Raw genomic sequence first — 19,918 nt, 5'->3', positions numbered from 1 at the left:
TCGAATATCGATTTTTGTGCTTTAATTAATTGTCACTGTTTCACTAATTGCCTTACACTTTCGGCCCAGTAATTGTCTTGTCATGCTGGAAGATTTCGCTTTATAGAGGCCATTTTATTCTTACACTTTTTGTACTGGCTTTTACACAATTGTATGTTATACTTTGGCAGGCAAGGAGCTTCACATTATTAGTATTTGCACTTTTTATGTAGATTTTAAGTATGGATCTAATTACACGTATGTTTTATTGTCAGATGCTCGTTTGTCACGGAAAGTAATTTTACTCATACACTTTTTATACTGGCTTTTACACAATTGTATGTTATACTTTGGCAGGCAAGGAGCTTCACATTATTAGTATTTGCACTTTTTATGTAGATTTTAAGTATGGATCTAATTACACGTATGTTTTATTGTCAGATGCTCGTTTGCCACGGAAAGTAATTTTAATTAACGACTACGCATACTGTATTCTCACCATTACATTTGCTACACGGAGTATTGTGCCCTCTGCTGACCTCGGTTTTTTTTGTATAAAAACCAGGCGCATTCTGATCACCACCAGCACTGTACAAGTTAAGTCTGACGTTGATGCGACATCAGAATATTTTATGGTATGTATGACTGCGCTGGTATACATGGCTGTTAATCACATAAACACTTTTTATCTTTCTTATTTAGCACCAGGTCTTTTATAGATTTAGCGTCAGCTAACTGAACTTAGTTGGTTACACTCTGTTTTTGTTTGTAACAGATCTGAAGATGGCAGTAGGGAAAACGGTAAAAGTGAAGTGTAAAAGTTTGTTTGATCAAGACGGATCTGTAAAATAACTAACATACTGCAAGCTCGGGAAAAGTCGGCAGACTACACAAGGCAGAGGCATGAGGCATAAGTACAGTAGCCAAGGGAAGGGAGGGGGGGGGGGGGGGTGGAGGAACGTAGAAGCACAAATGATTAGTTGTTTCTTGCTGACCAATGCCAACTAAAAGCGAGTTACAGATTAACTGTGATGGCATCAATTTCAAATGTACGTAGATTTGTAAATTTCCATTGTGGAGCCAATTACATTAAAGTATGATTGTCTGTTGTACCGAAGAATATTAAATTAATTTAACCTTTCACCTATCATCAGTTCTCAGAGGCCCGTCTTTTATATTTACTATCTTCTCTATTAGTAACTATACATTTTACTTTAATGAAATTTTATGACTTTTTCTAATTTGTCAAGTTAGTCATAATTTTGGAAAAAAAAATTATGAAGATTTCCCTATGGCTTTGCGTTACAGTGTTGGTGACGTTTCCTCCGGTACGGGCCTCGCAGATCCGTGTGGTTAAAAGCAATTTTTCAACAACCAGATATCTGTCTGCGCAGCGTGTGTTACGTCATTTTCCATTGTTGACTAGTGCTGTTTTTCCTGTGGTGTTTCACAGTCCTCCTTGTGACATGCGCATATTTATTTTGGTGGATCACTTCATAACAGTTGCCTGTTCAACAAACAGAAAATGTTAAGCAGAAGAGGAGTAATCATGGAATGTAAGCTTTCACGGCCGGCATCTTCGTTAATTAAAACTTCCGGGCTGAATTTCCGTGGTCCATATATAAAACTTCTTCTCCTTCCTGACGTTTCGTTGCCTATGCGGGCTACATCTTCTGAGGTAAGTCGGCCACTGGCTGCTAGGCGCTGGAGGTCCCGCTTATATAGAGCGCTTAGATGGCGCCACCACTCAGCACGTGCTGTCGGCTCTAAAATTATCTCTGGCTAGTGCCATCTCTATCGATTACAGGTAATCAACTGTCACTTCGTTGGTACAGAGTCGACCACCATATCTTGTCTAGTTTGGCCAAAACTTTACCAATACGGTCCGTGATGTTATGAGTAAATGGAAGAAAAACTTTTCCAGCCGACGGTTGTTGCTGTCTTGTATTTTCGGACACTTTTCTTCTAGGGTGGAGTGCTCGATCTATTTCCTTGTCAGTGCACCCATTTCTCTTAAAAAATGTTGTTCGCAAATGGCTTAATTCATCTTGCAAGTAAATTGGCTCCTCTCTTCTGCCTAGGATGATGATTCGAATTCTTATGTAGGTAACGATCGGTGTGTGTGTCTTTCCTATATACCTTGTGCCCTAAAGTCCCATCTGCCCGTTTAATAACCAATAAAGCCAAAAAATTTAGTTGTCCATTACTCTCTTTCTCCATGGTGAATTGTATCTTTGGAAAATGGCTCTGAGCACTATGGAACTTAACATCTATGGTCATCAGTCCCCTAGAACTTAGAACTACTTAAACCTAACTAACCTAAGGACATCACACAACACCCAGTCATCACGGGGCAGAGAAAATCCCTGACCCCGCCGGGAATCGAACCCGGGAACCCGGGCGCGGGAAGCGAGAACGCTACCGCACGACCACGAGCTGCGGACGTATCTTTGGATTGAAACTGTTTATGTGCGCCAATAAATCACTCAGTTCCTCTTCAGCACGATTCCATATCACAAAGGTGTCATCCACGTATCGATACCATTTCAAAGGGCTTTTTTTGGCCGACTGCAGCACCTGTTGTTCGAAAAATTCCATAAATAGATTAGCAATAGCATGGCTTAGAGGGCTACGCATGACCACCCCATCAATTTGTTCATAAAACTCGTTGTTATATTGAAAATAAGTCGAGGATAGACAATGTCGAAACAAAGCTACTATATCTGTAGGAAACATATCAGCTATGTAAGAAAGAGCTTCGTCAACAGGGACCATGGTGAACAGGTTCAAATGGCTCTGAGCACTATGGGACTCAACTGCTGTGGTCATCAGTCCCCTAGAACTTAGAACTACTTAAACCTAACTAACCTAAGGACATCACACACAGCCATGCCCGAGGCAGGATTCGAACCTGCGACCGTAGCAGTCGCACGGTTCCGGACTGCGCGCCTAGAACCGCGAGACCACCGCGGCCGGCATGGTGAACAGGGATACTACATCGAAACTGACAAGGATGTCACTTGGACTAACTGTGATCTCCCTCAGTTTTTCGATAAAATGCATGGAATTTTTAATATGAGTGTCAGTTTTACCTATATACGGTTGCAACAAAGAAGCAAGATATCTAGCCAGCTCTTGAGTAGCAGCCCTAATGGCACTTACTATCGGTCACAATGGGACATTGGGCTTGTGTATCTTAGGTAACCCATACAGTCTAGGAGGCTAAGCTTCAGTTTTGCAAAGGTATCTTTTATCTTCTGTGGGAATGGAAGAGTTTTTATTGATCGCTGGGTAGCACTTAACACTTTCTTTGTAGGGTCCTTTTTCAGGACTGAAACCTTTGTTATTTTGAAGAAGATAGTCAAAACGATATATATCGATTGCGGTATAGCGAGTTACGTTTCCGCGATTTTCACATAGGTTGGGAATTTTTTGGTTTAAAATGAAAAACCTGATAGCTGAACTACTGTTCACACCTAACTTCCTATAACCCAGGTACATTTTTTAATATAAAATCAAAACACTACTTAACCTAAGTGAAACTCGTTTATACGAAACTCGCCATATTGCTTTGATCGCCTTCTTGAAAATTACGAAAAACAGTAAAGGACAAGTAAAAATATAATCCCTCAACGTTACAAGAACACTACGAGACCAGTCTTCATATTGTGCTCGTACTTGCACTTGGTTGGTTGAGAGAGTTGGAGACATATCCCACCAAATTTTTGTGACTGTGATTAAAGCTAAACATTACTGCCAGATGAAACTTCCTGGCGGATTAAAACTGTGTGCCCGACCGAGACTTGAACTCGGGACCTTTGCCTTTCTCGGGCAAGTGCTCTACCATCTGAGCTACCGAAGCACGACTCACCCCCCGTCCTCACAGCTTTACTTCTGCCAGTATCTCGTCTCCTACCTTCCAAACTTTACAAAAGCTCTCCTGCGAATCTTGCAGAACTAGAACTCCCCAAAGAAAGGATGCTGCGGAGACATGGTTTAGCCACAGCCTGGGGGATATTTTGAGAATGAGATTTTTTGGAAGGTAGGAGACGAGATACTGGCAGAAGTAAAGCTGTAAGGACCGGGCGTGAGTCGTGCTTCGGTAGCTCAGATGACAGCCGGCACGGTAGCTCAGCGTGGACGGTCAGAGAGCCGGTTGGCCTCTGTAATAAAAAAACTGAGCCGAAGGATCAACAAACGAACTTGAGCGGATGTCATGTGACGTCCGCAGCGACCAGACGATCAAATGGTAGAGCACTTCCCATCGAAAGGCAATGGTCCCAAGTTCTAGTCTCGGTCGGGCACACAGTTTTAATCTGCCAGGAAGTTTCATATCAGCGCACACTCCGCTGAAGAGTGAAAATCTCATTCTGGATTACTGCCAGATTTTCATGAAACGGACGAACACTTACCACTGGTTTATTATTCCAAAAAGGTCCAGAATATTATTTGAAAATATATGGTAAAGTTTTTAATAATTACTAGTTTTTATTGAACTCCTATTTCGCTCTACTCGCTATTTTTCTGTTCCTTATACGATTTTGATGGCCTTCTATTTTCTTTTTGTTATCTTCATCACACATTTTCAGTGATCAATAACAAAGCACAATTCAGTTACACTTAATTCAGGTCTAGTCAATCCGGCGGTGACTATTTACACTGAGGCTGTCTGGTGCAACTTCACCATCTACTTTTCACTGAATAATACAATCTGATTGTTATTACTGGCTGTCAAAGCAGTGTTTATAGTAAACAAGCAAAAGAGGTGACCAGCGACTCCAGTATCGGAACCATTCAGAAGCCTTCGAGTCGACTGCTCTTTAACTCACGATAGTGTCAGTTTTTATTCTACTCATTGTATTAGGGGCTACATTAAAACAGCTTTCATTTAATTTCATATTCTTTGTTACAAAGAAACTCACTTGTGGATGACTGTCTCAATTCATCTTTCATCCACAGAAAATGTAGCTCATTGGGTCTACAGTGCATGATCGCAAATTAATCAAGGTGCGTAAACCTGTGATTTATCATCACTGGAAGACAAATAAGAAAGCATTCTCAACAAATAGATGATCATCTTCTCCTGTCGCCCACTAAAAGAAATGGGGAATGAATTCTCGTCTCAGCCGCCAGCTCCTGCCGATTTCAGTTCCCTCTTGGTCACCCAACTAAATCATAGCGACAACAATGGAGCGTTTTTCTGGTGATAGTTAAAGGGACATGCTCGTGAAAATGACCAAAAGTTTTCAAATATTTCTTGATCTATAGAAAAGAGCATGTCATGCTGATTTCAAAAATGTATAGTTTATGGGCATTATAATTTTCCGTTCATTCTAAAATTGAGGTTGAACTTGATGTTGCACAGGGGCCACTCCCATCTGTTAGTATGAAGTGAGTCAGAATACGTGATGCAGTATTTTGTTCTTCCGTTTTTTTCCGTCGTTAGTTACGGATCGTTAACACAGGTGTAGTCTAGAACGCACTGACTCCCAGAACCAAAGTACAGGCATGTCTAGAGGGCTATAGTTCGAATGTAAACAAATATCTGAGAATATATGATTTCGGAGTTTCATATGCGTGTGGTTTTGTAGTTATTGTGTGTTGTTTTGTTTCTTTGAGTCTGTTTCCTTGCTGCAAATGCCGACAGTAAAGAAAATTAAAACCCAAACGAAAGTTTAGTGGCGACAAGTTCCTAACACAATCGAATAATACACATCAGATGCTTCAAAAGTCGCCCGTGGAAACGGGCAGTGCTTCTAGACGTAAACTTTCGCTTTCTGAATGTAATAAGAACAAGCCTAGTAGTATTGTGAGCAGCAATAACGACGGAAATGTTATTGTGAACCTAAATGTGCTGTCAAGACTTTTGAAGAGTACTGTGAAATGTGATTCTTGCAATTGTGAAGATAGTATTGATGTTTCTGAGGACATTTCAGCAAGGAAGGGCCTTTCATGTCGGTTAGTGTTTGCTTGTAACTCTTGCAAGATGCACAGTCATACTATGACATCGCCAGTAACTGATAGTCGACATTATAGTGTAAATATTCAGCTTGCTTATGCAATGCGATGTGTTGGAAAGGGAAGGAGAACTGCCCAGACTTTTTGTGCAGTGATGGATTTGCCTCCACCCCCACTGAGGTTTGACAGATAGAATAAATTAATACATAATACTTTATGTGGTGTAAGTGAACATTCAATGAAAAGAGCAGCAGAAGTAGAGAATACAGACATTGTAGCAGCATTTGATGGATCTTGGTAGAAGAGAGGTCATAGTTCTCTGAATGGGATTGTAACTGCCACATTAATTGAAGCTGGTAAGATATTAGATTATGAACGTCTAACAAAGCACTGCCAGGGTTGTACAAGTAAATTTATTGGCACCCGTGTTCGTGTTAAGAACTTTGATGGCCCAAGTGGAAACATGGAAACGGAAGGAGTTCTAAACATTTTTAGAAGATCAGAGGTCAGTCATGGTGTGAGGTATGTAGGCTACCGTGGGGATGGAGACTGTAAAGGACACACTTCTGTTGTTAATGACAGACCATATGGGGACACTCTGATAGAAAAGATTGAATGTCTCGGGCACGTACAAAAACGACTGGGAACTCAGCTGGGAAAATTATGTAAAGACTTCAGTGGAAAAAACTGTCAGACGGAAAACACATAGGTGGGCCAGGTCGTCTTACAGAAAGTGAAATTGTTCTTTGACTTAATATTATGGACTAACAATAAGGAGAAATGTAGGAGTTTGGAGAACATGAGACGAGCTGTTTGGGCAACATGGTTTCACAGAGTGTCAACAGATGAAACCCCACAGCATGGTTTGTGCCCAAAAGGGGAAGATTCGTGGCGCAAGTACTGGTTGAGAAATGCTACAGGCACACAATATACCCACAAGAATACCTTACCACTTGCTGTAATTGAGGCAGTTAGGCCTATATATAGGGATCAGTAGGAGACGAGGTACTGGCAGAAGTAAAGCTGTGAGGAGGGGACATGAGTCGTGCTTGGGTAGCTCAGGTGGTAGAGCACTTGCCTGCGAAAGGCAAAGGTCTCGAGTGCGAGTCTCAGTCCGGCACACAGTTTTAATGTTCCAGAAAGTTTCAGTTCATACCTTAGTTCGTGTAATTTTGCCATGGCGACGGCACATATGTGCAGGCGCGCATTGTCTTGATGGAAGATAACTTTCTTCTTTGATAAACCTGGCCTTTTTAGGCGTATCTTTTGTTGCATTTTGTTCAAGAGGTCAGCATAGCATTCTCAAATAATTGTTCGCCCAGTGGGGAGATAATCTACAAACAGAATCCCCTTCACATCCCAGAACACTGATGCCATGACCTTTCCCGCCGAAGGAATTGTCTTTGCTTTCTTTGGTGGCGGAGAATCAGCATGTTTCCACTGCTTTGACTGTTGTTTTGTCTCTGGGGTATAGTAGTGCACCCAAGTTTCATCTGTGGTCACAAACCGGCGCAAATATCTTGTTCGTTTCTCCTAAAACGAGCCAAACATTGTTCCGTTATGTCCATTCTCGTCCGTTTTTGATCCAGCGTCAAGAGTCGCGGCACCCAACTTGCAGATAATTTTTTCATTTCTAATTTTTCAGTTAAAATGTGATATAACCTTTCACGTGACATCTGGCAAGCTTGAGCAATTTCACGCACTTTCAATCGACGATCCTCCATGACCATTTTGTGCACTTTTGCAACGATTTCTGGAGTAGTGACACATCTTGGCCGACCACTGCGCGGATCATCATCTAAGCTCTCACGGCCAAATTGAAATTCATTTGTCGACTTAGCAACAGTTGAACATGAAGGAGCAGAGTTCCCCAGTGTATTCTGCAAATCGGCATGAATGTCCTTTGCTTTCATACCTTTCATTACGAAGTACTTAATCACTACTCGAATCTCGATTTTTTCCATCTTCGCAAATGGACTATGCGGGAACAACAACAGAACCACGTCACCGCTACAGCTCTCTTCCAAGAGCACTGACGTGGCACTTGTTTACAGGCAACAGTCCAATGAATATCACGCGAACAACTCGTTGCGCTAGCGTTGACCTCTCGTGGTGATTCCGAAAACTTTTCAAACAACACTCCTGTATTATTCTTTGAAATCAAAGTTTTTAAATTCCATAAAAAACGTAAATATACATAATCCAAGGAACTTAGTAGTAAATGTGTTAATTCCATGTAAAACATGATACAAAATCTCATTGCCGTATCTTCAGAATCGTGTATTTGGTGTAGCTTTTAAATAGTGTGTGTTTTTCATAAACGTCCTCACCTTAACGCACAAGTGATACTTTTGGTGTGCGAAAGGCGCCACAATTACACGTTCATGACAGTCACAATGAGAAGCGATTTGTATACAGTGTGTATCACAATCCGCAGCAGAAATTGACACGGGGGAAGATGTACACAGAAAAGAGGGAGGGGGGCAAATGAAAAGTCGCTCGTGTGGAAAAATATCCTCGAACCGGTTCTGCAGTCGAAACTGTTTGGACAGACACGAACACTTGACTGAAACAAACTTAACTGTTAAAAGTAGTGCACACTCTCTGCACACAGAATGTAAAATATAAACAACTCCATAAAATGTGTCGGCTGAATCGGTCGAAATCTTTTTGGTAGCATTAGAAATGTATTACAATAATATTTCATAACGTAAAGTATTTTCAGTAGTTTATATGTAAATAAACAACGCCCGTAACTTCCTTCAAAACCCCACACGCCCCTTTCTATAAATTAGTGGACTGAGAGCACCGTAATGCAAAGTACACTACTGGCCATTAAAATTGCTACACCAAGAAGAAATGAATATGATAAACGGGTATTCATTGGACAAATATATTATAATAGAACTGACATGTGATTACATTTTCACGCAGTTTGGGTGCAGAAATCCTGAGAAATCAGTACCCAGAACAACCACCTCTGGTCGTAATGGCCTTGATACGCTTGGGCATTGAGTCAGACAGAGCTTGGATGGGGTGGACAAGTACAGCTGACCATGCAGCTTCAACACGATACCACAGTTCATCAAGAGTAGCGACTGGCGTATTCTGACGAGCCAGTTGCTCGGACGCCATTGACCAGACGTTTTCAATTGGTGAGAGATCTGGAGAATGTGCTGGCCAGGGCAGCAGTGGAACATTTTCTGTATCAAGAAGGGCCTTGTGGCTGAGCGGTTATAGGCACTACAGTCTGGAACCGCGCGACCACTACGGTCGCGGGTTCGAATCCTGCCTCGGGCATGGATGTGTGTGACGTACTTAGGTTAGTTAGGTTTAAGTAGTTCTAAGTTCTAGGGGACTGATGACCTCAGAAGTTAAGTCCCATAGTGCTCAGAGCCATTTGAACCATTTTGAACCAGAAAGGCCCGTACAGGACCTGCAACATGCGGTCGTGCATTATCCTGATGAAAGGTAGGAATTCGCTGGGATCGAATGAAGGGTAGAGCCACGGGTCGTAACACATCTGAAATGTAACGTACACTGTTCAGAATGCCGTCAATGCGAACAAGAGGTGACCGAGACGTGTAACCAATGGCACCCCATTCCATCACGCCGGGTGATACGCCAGTATGGCGATGACGAATACACGCTTCCAATGTACGTTCACCGCGATGTCGCCAAACATGGATGCTACCATCATTATGCTGTAAACAGAACCTGGATTCATCCGAAAAAATGACGTTTTGCCATTCGTGCCTCCAGGTTCGTCGTTGAGTATACCATCGCAGGCGCTCCTGTCTGTGATGCTGCGTCAAGGGCAACCGCAGCCATGGTTTCCGAGCTGATAGTCCATGCTGCTGCAAACGTGGTCGAACTGTTCGTGCAGATGGTTGTTGTCTTGCAAAGTCCCCATCTGTTGACTCAAGGATCGAGATGTGGCTGCACGATCCGTTACAGCCATGCGGATAAGATGCCTGTCATCTCGACTGCTAGTGATACGAGGCCGTTGGGATCCAGCACGGCGTTCGGTATTACCTTCCTGAAGCTACCGATTCGATATTCTGCTAACAGTCATTGGATCTCGACCAACGCGAGCAGCAATGTCACGATACGATAAACCGCAATCGCGATAGGCTACAATCCGATCTTTATCAAAGTCGGAAACGTGATCGTACTCATTTCTGCTCCTTGCACGAGGCACCACAACAACGTTTCACCAGGCAAAGGCGGTCAACTGCTGTTTGCGTACGAGAAATCGGTTGGAAACTTTCCTCATGTCAGCACGTTGTAGGTGTCACCACCGGCGCTAACCTTGTGTGAATGCTCTGAAAAGCTAATCATTTGCATATCACAGCATCTTCTTCCTGTCGGTTAAATTTCGCACCCATAGCACGTCATCTTCGTGGTGTAGCAATTTTAATGGCCAGTTGTATAAAATCTTCAGCTGACCAGATACGTCGTCTAAAGCCCGAAAACCTGCAGTGAGACTGTGCTGTTCATTCATACGAATGCAGATTGAAAGCAGTACCCTTGCAGTCGCCGAGCACGTGAAGACCGTCCTTGGCAGGCAGGTCGTCTTTCCTCTCGCCCCTCCACAATACACCTTGCTCGTTAGGAAGCTGGACTGTGGCTTAAACGCGAGCCAGCCGGCAGCCGAGCACACTGGCCGCTCTGCGCGAAGTTGTCCGAGGTCACCAGAGCGGCAGCGGCAGCTGAGCACCACGCACCACCAGTTGCTGCTGGCGACACGTTGCGGGGAGGCGGGCCAAGTGAGTTGTAGCATGCAGCTCAGCAGAGGCGCCAAAAATAACTTAACTGGATTAATCAGCCGGTTACTGAGTATTCAAATAACCGCTTATCAATATCAGGTAGTTATTTCAATTAAAAAAAATGTATTCGCAATTGCGAATACGATTAGACTTCAGCTGTACTAATTGTTAGAGACATGAAAATTTGTGCCGAACCGGAACTCGAACCTGGAATTTTCTCATAACGTGTGTGGTCGCCCTAACCACTTCGACTGTTCGAGTGCACCTCCCAGACTGACTCAAATCTCCATGTGTCACCGTGTGTACACGCCCTGCAGTCGCACGTTTATTGTGATCCCCGCACCTGGAGAAATGTGTTACTTTCGCTGTCCGTCTAGGCATATAATATGATAATACTGTATAATACTAAGCAAGCATGTCTTAAGAAAATTGCATGGTACACCGTAAAACACAGACTCTGAAAAACAAGAGTCATTTCGATAACTGCCAATATCGCGCGCGCATCATTGCCAACACACATACGTCGTATTTCCCTAGTACGCTTCAGTCTCGCTCTTTCTTCCCACGAATAATGAATACACTAACCACGTGATGTTCGTGAGCACCATCTGTTTAACTAACTAATTCGGTGTCGTTCTATCTGGCCATGGATAAATCACAGTGACATTAACGATATTCTTATATCCGTGGAAGTGACTAATCGTATAACCGATTATTTCCGAGGTTACTGATAATCCGGATAATGGATAATGGAAGTCAATTCCAGATTCATTTGTCGAAGACGCTACAAGGATGCACTTTTACTACCGACGGCGTACTGAGATGATGAAATCCAGAACCAGACAAGTGTGGAAATACTTCACTATTTTAGACGAGTTCGCGTAAACCTTGCGCAGGAATAAACGACTCTACAGTCTTATTAGCACTGTTACTTGTGTAGTACTTCACTACGCCAAACAGCAGAAATTAAGCTTCGAATTTTGTCTACATGACACATTGATCAAACTTTAAATAGCGCTTATTAAGAATTTCACTTCTAATATCGCATTCAAATTTTTCGTGGGCTGCAATTTTGAAACTAACTTCGTGAGGCTCTTTACATGAATACACATTACATTAGATTACAATACCCATCTTGTTTGAAACACCGATAACTTCAGAAACATCCTTAACTGAAAAGTTCTGGTAACATAGCTCAAGATCGCTACATGTATGTAGGCTGCAGAACTTGACACTATGGCACAGTTTAGCAGGTATTTCTCCTAGTTACCAATAACCGCATTAACTGCTATTTGTTCTGTGACTGCTACACTGATAAATGAACTCATCCGCAATAACTTATACCAACTGTGGAGGTATGCTATTGGAAGATTTGGTAATACAAACAAGTTATTTTTGTCAGTTATTAATAACATTGTTATAAAAACCGTTACCAAAAAATAAATGCCATAATTGATATCTGGCACTAACTGTTTAGACCATCTCTGCAGTTGAGTCAGCGAAGAAGATCCCTGATAGCTCCCATCGCTGGTAGCTTTTAACCGCCAAGCACAAATTGCTTCAGGCAAAACAGTAGTCACCAATAGAGCTGCGACAATACTGCAGTTTTGCTTTAGTGAATGGTTGAGATAGGCCCGCGAAAGGACCGCGCCTAGACCACTTGTAGCAGGCTCTAATAAAAAATGTAATTAGATTCTAAAAATGAGTAGTAAAGAGATGTTACTTAATTGCGTAAATGATGGTATATTTCTGTATTTAAGTGTGTTGAATTGGAAGTTGTGATACCTATGGATACAGTTCTCCAATACCACCATTTAGTCTCCAATTGCAGCGTAATTAAACAGGCTACCTACATAGTATTTTTTTAATTCAGAACTGTACTCTATTGTTATAATTTTTGTTAATCAGTTATGACGGTACCTTGTATTTCTTAGTTTGTCTAAGAGGAGATGACTTTTGAATTCTTCGTCAGATCCAGCGCAGAAATTTTGTCGCCGTGCAATTGTATATACTTTATTTTCCCGTTGCGGAATTCTTTTTCTGTAAGGCTCTTCTGGACACAACTTGAAATAATCTCTGATACGCATTTTTCTCTTTCGTAACTCACTTATTATGTCACTTCATGGAAGTTCAAACTTCAGAACAGAGCGCACAATTGTAATTATATATAACACGATCGACAGTACCTTACATCGCCATAGTGCTCCTCTAAAGGCCTCCACACGCGCTACTGCATGCTTCACAATCACGCTTGCGCAAGCGTGCGTGCTCAAGCATGCACAAAGTCCTCGCGCCTCCACACGACTCAAGCACGCATCTACAAGCATCAGTTTGTTTACCACTGAACAGGTTCGTAAACTTCGTCTGCTGCAGCCCCTGATTTGTAAGTGCTGTCACGTTTCATTCTTTCTCGTCTGCAATTCGTTCGTAATATATTTAATTTTTTAACAACAGTATCTTTAGTTGCTGATGCCTCTATTTTTTTTGTACTTTGTGAGAAGCACCTCATATGCCGCGTCTCTTTTCATTTTACCGTGATATTCTTTACTTTTAATATTCCATAAACATGGGTGTCTTTCGTAGCACCTAATAAATTCCTCCAACACCGGTCCTACGTCAGAACGAAGAAGGAAACGACACAAAATTTAAATAAACACGTGCTCTCCACAGTTTGTGTCCGAATGACAGATGTGTGCTTGTTCAAGCGTCCCTACTCTAGGCACACACGAGCAAGCATGGACACGTTTGAAGGCTTGCACAAGCACGCATAATCGAAATTCGGTTAAGCGTCAAGCTGCCTGTGAAAGCCTGGTGCTTGCGCTAATTTACCCTAAACACAGTCAAGCAAGCTTGCAGAAGCACGCTTGCGCAAGCGTGATTGTCAAGCATGCAGTAGCATGTGTGGGGGCCTTAACTAGCAGCTAGTGACTGCAAGTCCGTGACGTCTGCCTGGGCTCAACAGCCACAACCAGAGCTCAGCTCAGAGATATACCTACCTTATTCAAAGACGGCTTGTAACTCGTTCTTAAACCGTGACAGTACGGTTTTCTCTGGCGTCCTCACGCTCAAGTTGAATGTATCTATATACTATTTCGGATTATTTAGTAGTATTTCAATGAGAAAATAAAATAATTACAGGGAGAATCGCGCAGATAATTTGTCCTTCAGGTCCAGATAATTATTTCTTGGCATTGCGACCTAAAGTCCCACTTCACATTGCCACTATCAGGGACATGTTTCACTTGGTTGTATGTCAGGAACTGCACCTTTCTTCTCTTTCCGATGGTCGATTGGAGAGTTTAGTGTCTATGTCAAGAGACTGAATTTACAACATCAATATCACACAATAACACGTCAGAGCACTAAAAAGTTCTGCTTGAGCCGAAAGACTGTTTATCATTCTAAAAACATTATTCAAGAAATAACAACGACTGGTTATAAAAAAACTCATCTTAAAACAGTTAAGCTCACACGGTTGTTGATAAGCTGTTTCGCTTTTACGAAGATCTTCATACCTACTTCCATTAAAAAAGAATAAAATGAAAATAACAATTTGTGCTATTATGTCTAGAGTTGAAATGAGAGCGTACCTTACGAAAGTGTGTGTTTGTGTGTGAGTTAGTACCTTTGTCACCCATTCTCACTGAAACTCCAGGACAGATTTGGATGAAATTTACCTTGAATTAACACAAAGGCTATCTTATGATAGGTAGGTCAGGACGCGAGAATACCCACACTTTATTCATCCACTATTTGAGAATGACAACACATTGTGACTTGCAGCAAACTCCACACAATACAAAGCTTTATAAAACTTTTTCTCTCTGACAACCCCACAAAATGATGAAAGGAAAACAGTTTAGTGCTTACTACATTTTCGCTGTCCACGCGTGAAGAATGACATTTCAATTCGTTACTTCTTTGCTACTAACTGTATTCTAGGGACTTTTTGCAGACAGCATTCACATATACCCCTGAAAGCACCAGCAAAATTATATTGTACGACACGTAGTTCTGGAGATAGGCTGTCTTAAAAACAGAGATGCCTAAAAAACTACCGCACCATGTGTGCCATTTGAATTTATTACTTGTTTCACACCAACTCTATTCGCAACACATTCCGCACCTAGTATCCACATACACTCCTGGAAATGGAAAAAAGAACACATTGACACCGGTGTGTCAGACCCACCATACTTGCTCCGGACACTGCGAGAGGGCTGTACAAGCAATGATCACACGCACGGCACAGCGGACACACCAGGAAACGAGGTGTTGGCCGTCGAATGGCGCTAGCTGCGCAGCATTTGTGCACCGCCGCCGTCAGTGTCAGCCAGTTTGCCTTGGCATACGGAGCTCCATCGCAGTCTTTAACACTGGTAGCATGCCGCGACAGCGTGGACGTGAACCGTATGTGCAGTTGACGGACTTTGAGCGAGGGCGTATAGTGGGCATGCGGGAGGCCGGGTGGACGTACCGCCGAATTGCTCAACACGTGGGGCGTGAGGTCTCCACAGTACATCGATGTTGTCGCCAGTGGTCGGCGGAAGGTGCACGTGCCCGTCGACCTGCGACCAGACCGCAGCGACGCACGGATGCGCGCCAAGACCGTAGGATCCTGCGCAGTGCCGTAGGGGACCGCACCGCCGCTTCCCAGCAAATTAGGGACACTGTTGCTCCTGGGGTATCGGCGAGGACCATTCGCAACCGTCTCCATGAAGCTGGGCTACGGTCCCGCACACCTTTAGGCCGTCTTCCGCTCACGCCCCAACATCGTGCAGCCCGCCTCCAGTGGTGTCGCGACAGGCGTGAATGGAGGGATGAATGGAGACGTGTCGTCTTCAGCGATGAGAGTCGCTTCTGCCTTGGTGCCAATGATGGTCGTATGCGTGTTTGGCGCCGTGCAGGTGAGCGCCACAATGAGGACTGCATACAACCGAGGCACACAGGGCCAACACCCGGCATCATGGTGTGGGGAGCGATCTCCTACACTGGCCGTACACCACTGGTGATCGTCGAGGGGACCCTGAATAGTGCACGGTACATCCAAACCGTCATCGAACCCATCGTTCTACCATTCCTAGACCGGCAAGGGAACTTGCTGTTCCAACAGGACAATGCACGTCCGCATGTATCCCGTGCCACCTAACGTGCTCTAGAAGGTGTAAGTCAACTACCCTGGCCAGCAAGATCTCCGGATCTGTCCCCCATTGAGCATGTTTGGGACTGGATGAAGCGTCGTCTCACGCGGTCTGCACGTCCAGCACGAACGCTGGTCCAACTGAGGCGCCAGGTGGAAATGGCATGGCAAGCCGTTCCACAGGACTACATCCAGCATCTCTACGATCGTCTCCATGGGAGAATAGCAGCCTGCATTGCTGCGAAAGGTGGATATACACTGTACTAGTGCCGACATTGTGCATGCTCTGTTGCCTGTGTCTATGTGCCTGTGGTTCTGTCAGTGTGATCATGTGATGTATCTGACCCCAGGAATGTGTCAATAAAGTTTCCCCTTCCTGGGACAATGAATTCACGGTGTTCTTATTTCAATTTCCAGGAGTGTACGTCACTAAATGTACCTACAGAAACATATTACTTAACGACACATAGTTCAGGAGATATGAGGCCAAATACTGAGATGGGTGGAAAACTGTCGTATCGTGTATGACGTTTTAATTTATTCTTCTTTACTACCAGCTCTATTCAGAACACATTTCACAGACAGTAGGCACATTTATATCTTTGTACGACTGGTACTTCACGAGATACGAAGTCACAGACATTGAGTTGCGTGAAAGTGATACTGCAGGGCGAAATTGTTAGTAATACGAGTGAAATACGTGCACGAATACGTGATAAATGTTCAAATGTGTGTGAAATCTTATGGGACTTAACTGCTAAGGTCATCAGCCCCTAAGCTTACACGCTACTTAACCTAAATTATCCTAAGGACAAACACACACACCCATGCCCGAGTGAGGATTCGAACCTCCACCGGGATCAGCTGCACAGTCCATGACTGCAGCGCCCAAGACTGCTCGGATAATCCAGCGCGGCGAATACGTGATAAACATTAGAAACACTTGAAATGTATTTGACATGTATGTATGCGGGCAAAGCCACGAGTAAAAGGCTCATTCTAAGCCCCTGGAAGGATTTCAACCAGATTTGGTTCAAAAGACAGACAGTGAGAGGGTAGAGGTGGACAGAGGGAGGAGGCGATGGAAGTGGATAGGGAAAGGGGGCTAGAGGAAGTGGACAGGAAGAGGGGGGGTGAAGGAGGTAGGCAGGGAGGGGGTTGGAGAAGGTGGATAGGGAGAGGCTGGTGGAGGAGATGGGCTAGTGGATGATTGGAGTAAATACATGGCTGGTAACTTTTTTTTAGAAGCACCTGCTCAATTGCAGGTAACACAGCAGGATGGAGATAATTCTTTTACATAGAAGTAAGACATCAACCAGTCACCGTTACTAACCATTTAGCAGGAACACATTGCACCATTGCAGGTTACGATTTACACTGCGCCCAGGTTGTTGGCTCCTTTTCGTTGTGACGGAAGTTTTTCGGGCTGGTGATTCCCTGCAGCAAAAAATGATGTAAGAAAAAGAACTACTTTGTTGCAATTGGCCCTAATAATACTGTTTTAACTGGCTGTCAGCTTCATTTTCACAAAATTGCCACCAAAAAACTTGTGCCACAACAAAAATAGCTAATATCACATGTAAAGTATAAGCTAAACGTGATTTGAAAGTGAAGAGCCATCTGAAGATGCGTTTTTAACGGTGGATGGATTCTGTATTTATTTTTCTGTAAGTCTTTCGTTTATAGCACATGAATGAAAGAATCTGCTCTTTATCTACTGACTGACTAGTTTCGGTCTTTGCCCATTTTCGCAAGCCACGTATTTCTGTTTAAGATATCTTTGGTGTGGGCAGTTTTTTTTATCATCATACTTAAATGTACCTCATATCTTCATAATCCAGTATGATGTTCTCTACGTGACAACGATATTTTATATACAACGGAGAATTTGTTGTTACTGGATTTCACTGCGTGGCATGCAGGATTACTTATCATAAATCTTAAGAAAAAAATATACGAATCTACGATATACGAGCCAGCGCGAAAGAGAGTGTAATTCAATAAGAACAAATGCTCTGTTATACATTCTAAGAGAGTAAAAGCGACGCACCACGAAGGAGTTATTCAAACTGGTCACAAATTGATATTCACACAGGTATCGACGGAAAATAGAAAATTGTAAGCTTCGGCGAGCGATGGATGAATGTGTGACACTGCAGCGTAGTTTCACCGCGCAGCTAGTAGGAATAGTAAATAGGGGACACGTCGATACTAGGGCGTAGAGCTTTTCCGAATTTCGTTCCTTGTGCTCAGACAGTAACTTTACTCAATTTGTTTAATCGTACGGCTAGGGGCGTCCGTCCGGCAGATCGTTCGCCGGGTGCGGGTCTTTCAATCTGACGCCACTTCGGCGACCTGCAGTCGATGAGGATAATGGGATGAGGACAGCACAACACCCAGTCCCCGGGCGGAGAAAATTCCCCGACCCAGCCGGGAATCGAGCTCGGGCCCAGAGGATTGACAATCCGTCACGCTGACCATTCAGTTACCGGGGACGGACATAGACAGTAACTGTGCTTCGCAGACTGGTTTGTGAGCAATATACGCAGATGTCAGCACTTGAGAAAGGACGTGAGTTGGATCAAAGAAGCGCGTTGGAGTAATGGGCGAATCGCTCGACATTCGACTAGGAGCAGTGACGCTATTTGACGTCGTTGGCAGGAGTGGGTGAACCATGGGGAACACACTGTCAAGAAGGATGCGGTTGATCTAGAGAGACGAAAGAACGAGAAGACCGGGCAATCGTGACAGAGGCACGCAGCGACCGGATTCATTATTACTGCCGCGCGGGGTGGCCGCGCGGTCTTGGGCACCTGGTCACGGTCCGTGCGTCTCCCCCCGTCGGACGTTCAAGTCCTCCCTCAGGCATGGATGTGTGTGTTGTCCATAGCGTAAGTTGGTGTAAGTTAGCTTAAGTAGTGTGTAGGCTTAGGGAACGATGGCCCCATAAGACCTTACCACAAATTTCCAATTTCATCAGTACTGGGGCTTCAAGAGCTATTACAGTCAGCTCACGGAAAGGGCTGTCAGCTCACGGCACCCCTTGTGCCGACTGCTATCGATCTCTGTACGCCAACGGTGTCGGAAACATTCGGCCTCGAATCTTCTTGATTGGAATAGAATAGTCTTCAGTGATGAGTTTCACTTCGAACAGAGCCCCCGTGACGAGTGAAGAAGTGTCTGGAGACACCCAGGACAACTGTGGGTCCTGATTGTCTCCCTCTACACGGCCCAACAACCGGGCGTGATGGCTGGGGTACCATTGCATTTCATAGCAGGACCCCTTCGGTTGTGATGCGCAGCACACTCAGAGCACAGCGGTACGTCTACGATATCCTAGGCCTCGTTTTGTTGTCCTCGGGATTTTGATGACATAACGAGCCGATTGGACAGAATTTGACATGACAATACTCAGGAGGACATCCAATAACAGTGTCAATCAATGGCAAGTCAAATAATAGCGTGCATGGGGGCCAGAGGTGGACCATTGCGTTGTTGGCTTCCTCAGTTTGTGAAGCTCTGCTGGCCGGTGTGGCCGAGCGGTTCTAGGCGCTTCAGTCCGGAACCGAGCTGCAGCTACGGTCGCAGGTTCGAATTCTGCCTCGGGCATGGATGTGTGTGATGTCCATAGGTTAGTTAGGTTTAAGTAGTTCTAAGTCTAGGGGACTGATGACCTCAGATGTTAAGTCCCATAGTGCTCAGAGCCATTTGAACCATTTGTGAAGCTCTTTCTTTCGAATAAGTCATTCAATTTTTCTGAAATTGTAATAATTTTTTTGATTGTACATGTACGTCTCGTTTACCGATTCCCGTCCCATTCGGATAATTCCTTCACGATGCAACGCTTTTTTTCTTTTTTGTCTTAGCGTGTACATAAAATTTGCTTGTCACGTCGATCACTCCATGTTGGATAACGACGATAAGAGATATATTTCAGTGTGATGATATAAATAGAACTCTCCACACCAAACATATACTAAATACAAAAATTGGACTTGTGATAAAAGACAAAGCTCGAAACTCAGTAAATGGACAGCAGTTGAAAATCGTCTTTTGTTCAGTACTCCCTAAG

The 19,918-nt window shown here is 43.8% G+C and overlaps 2 protein-coding genes across 3 annotated transcripts in view; both read left to right on the top strand.

The window, feature by feature from the left end:
• LOC124544613 (ice-structuring glycoprotein-like) overlaps nt 1-19,918 on the top strand; it is a 55,559-nt gene that overhangs the window by 17,679 nt on the left and 17,962 nt on the right. The gene's annotated exons all lie outside the window — the stretch shown is intronic.
• Nucleotides 10,600-19,918, top strand: part of LOC124594393 (UDP-glycosyltransferase UGT5-like) — a 143,424-nt gene continuing 134,105 nt past the window's right edge. For both annotated transcript variants that reach the window (XM_047132771.1, XM_047132765.1), the window contains exon 1: nt 10,600-10,706. The gene's annotated coding sequence lies outside the window, so the exon portion shown is untranslated. The remainder of the gene's footprint in view (nt 10,707-19,918) is intronic.

The sequence above is a fragment of the Schistocerca americana genome, chromosome 1 (genome assembly GCF_021461395.2).
Source record: "Schistocerca americana isolate TAMUIC-IGC-003095 chromosome 1, iqSchAmer2.1, whole genome shotgun sequence".
NCBI lineage: Eukaryota > Metazoa > Arthropoda > Insecta > Orthoptera > Acrididae > Schistocerca > Schistocerca americana.
The sequence above is the reverse complement of the archived record's forward strand: the minus strand, read 5'-3'. Positions and strand labels throughout refer to the sequence as shown.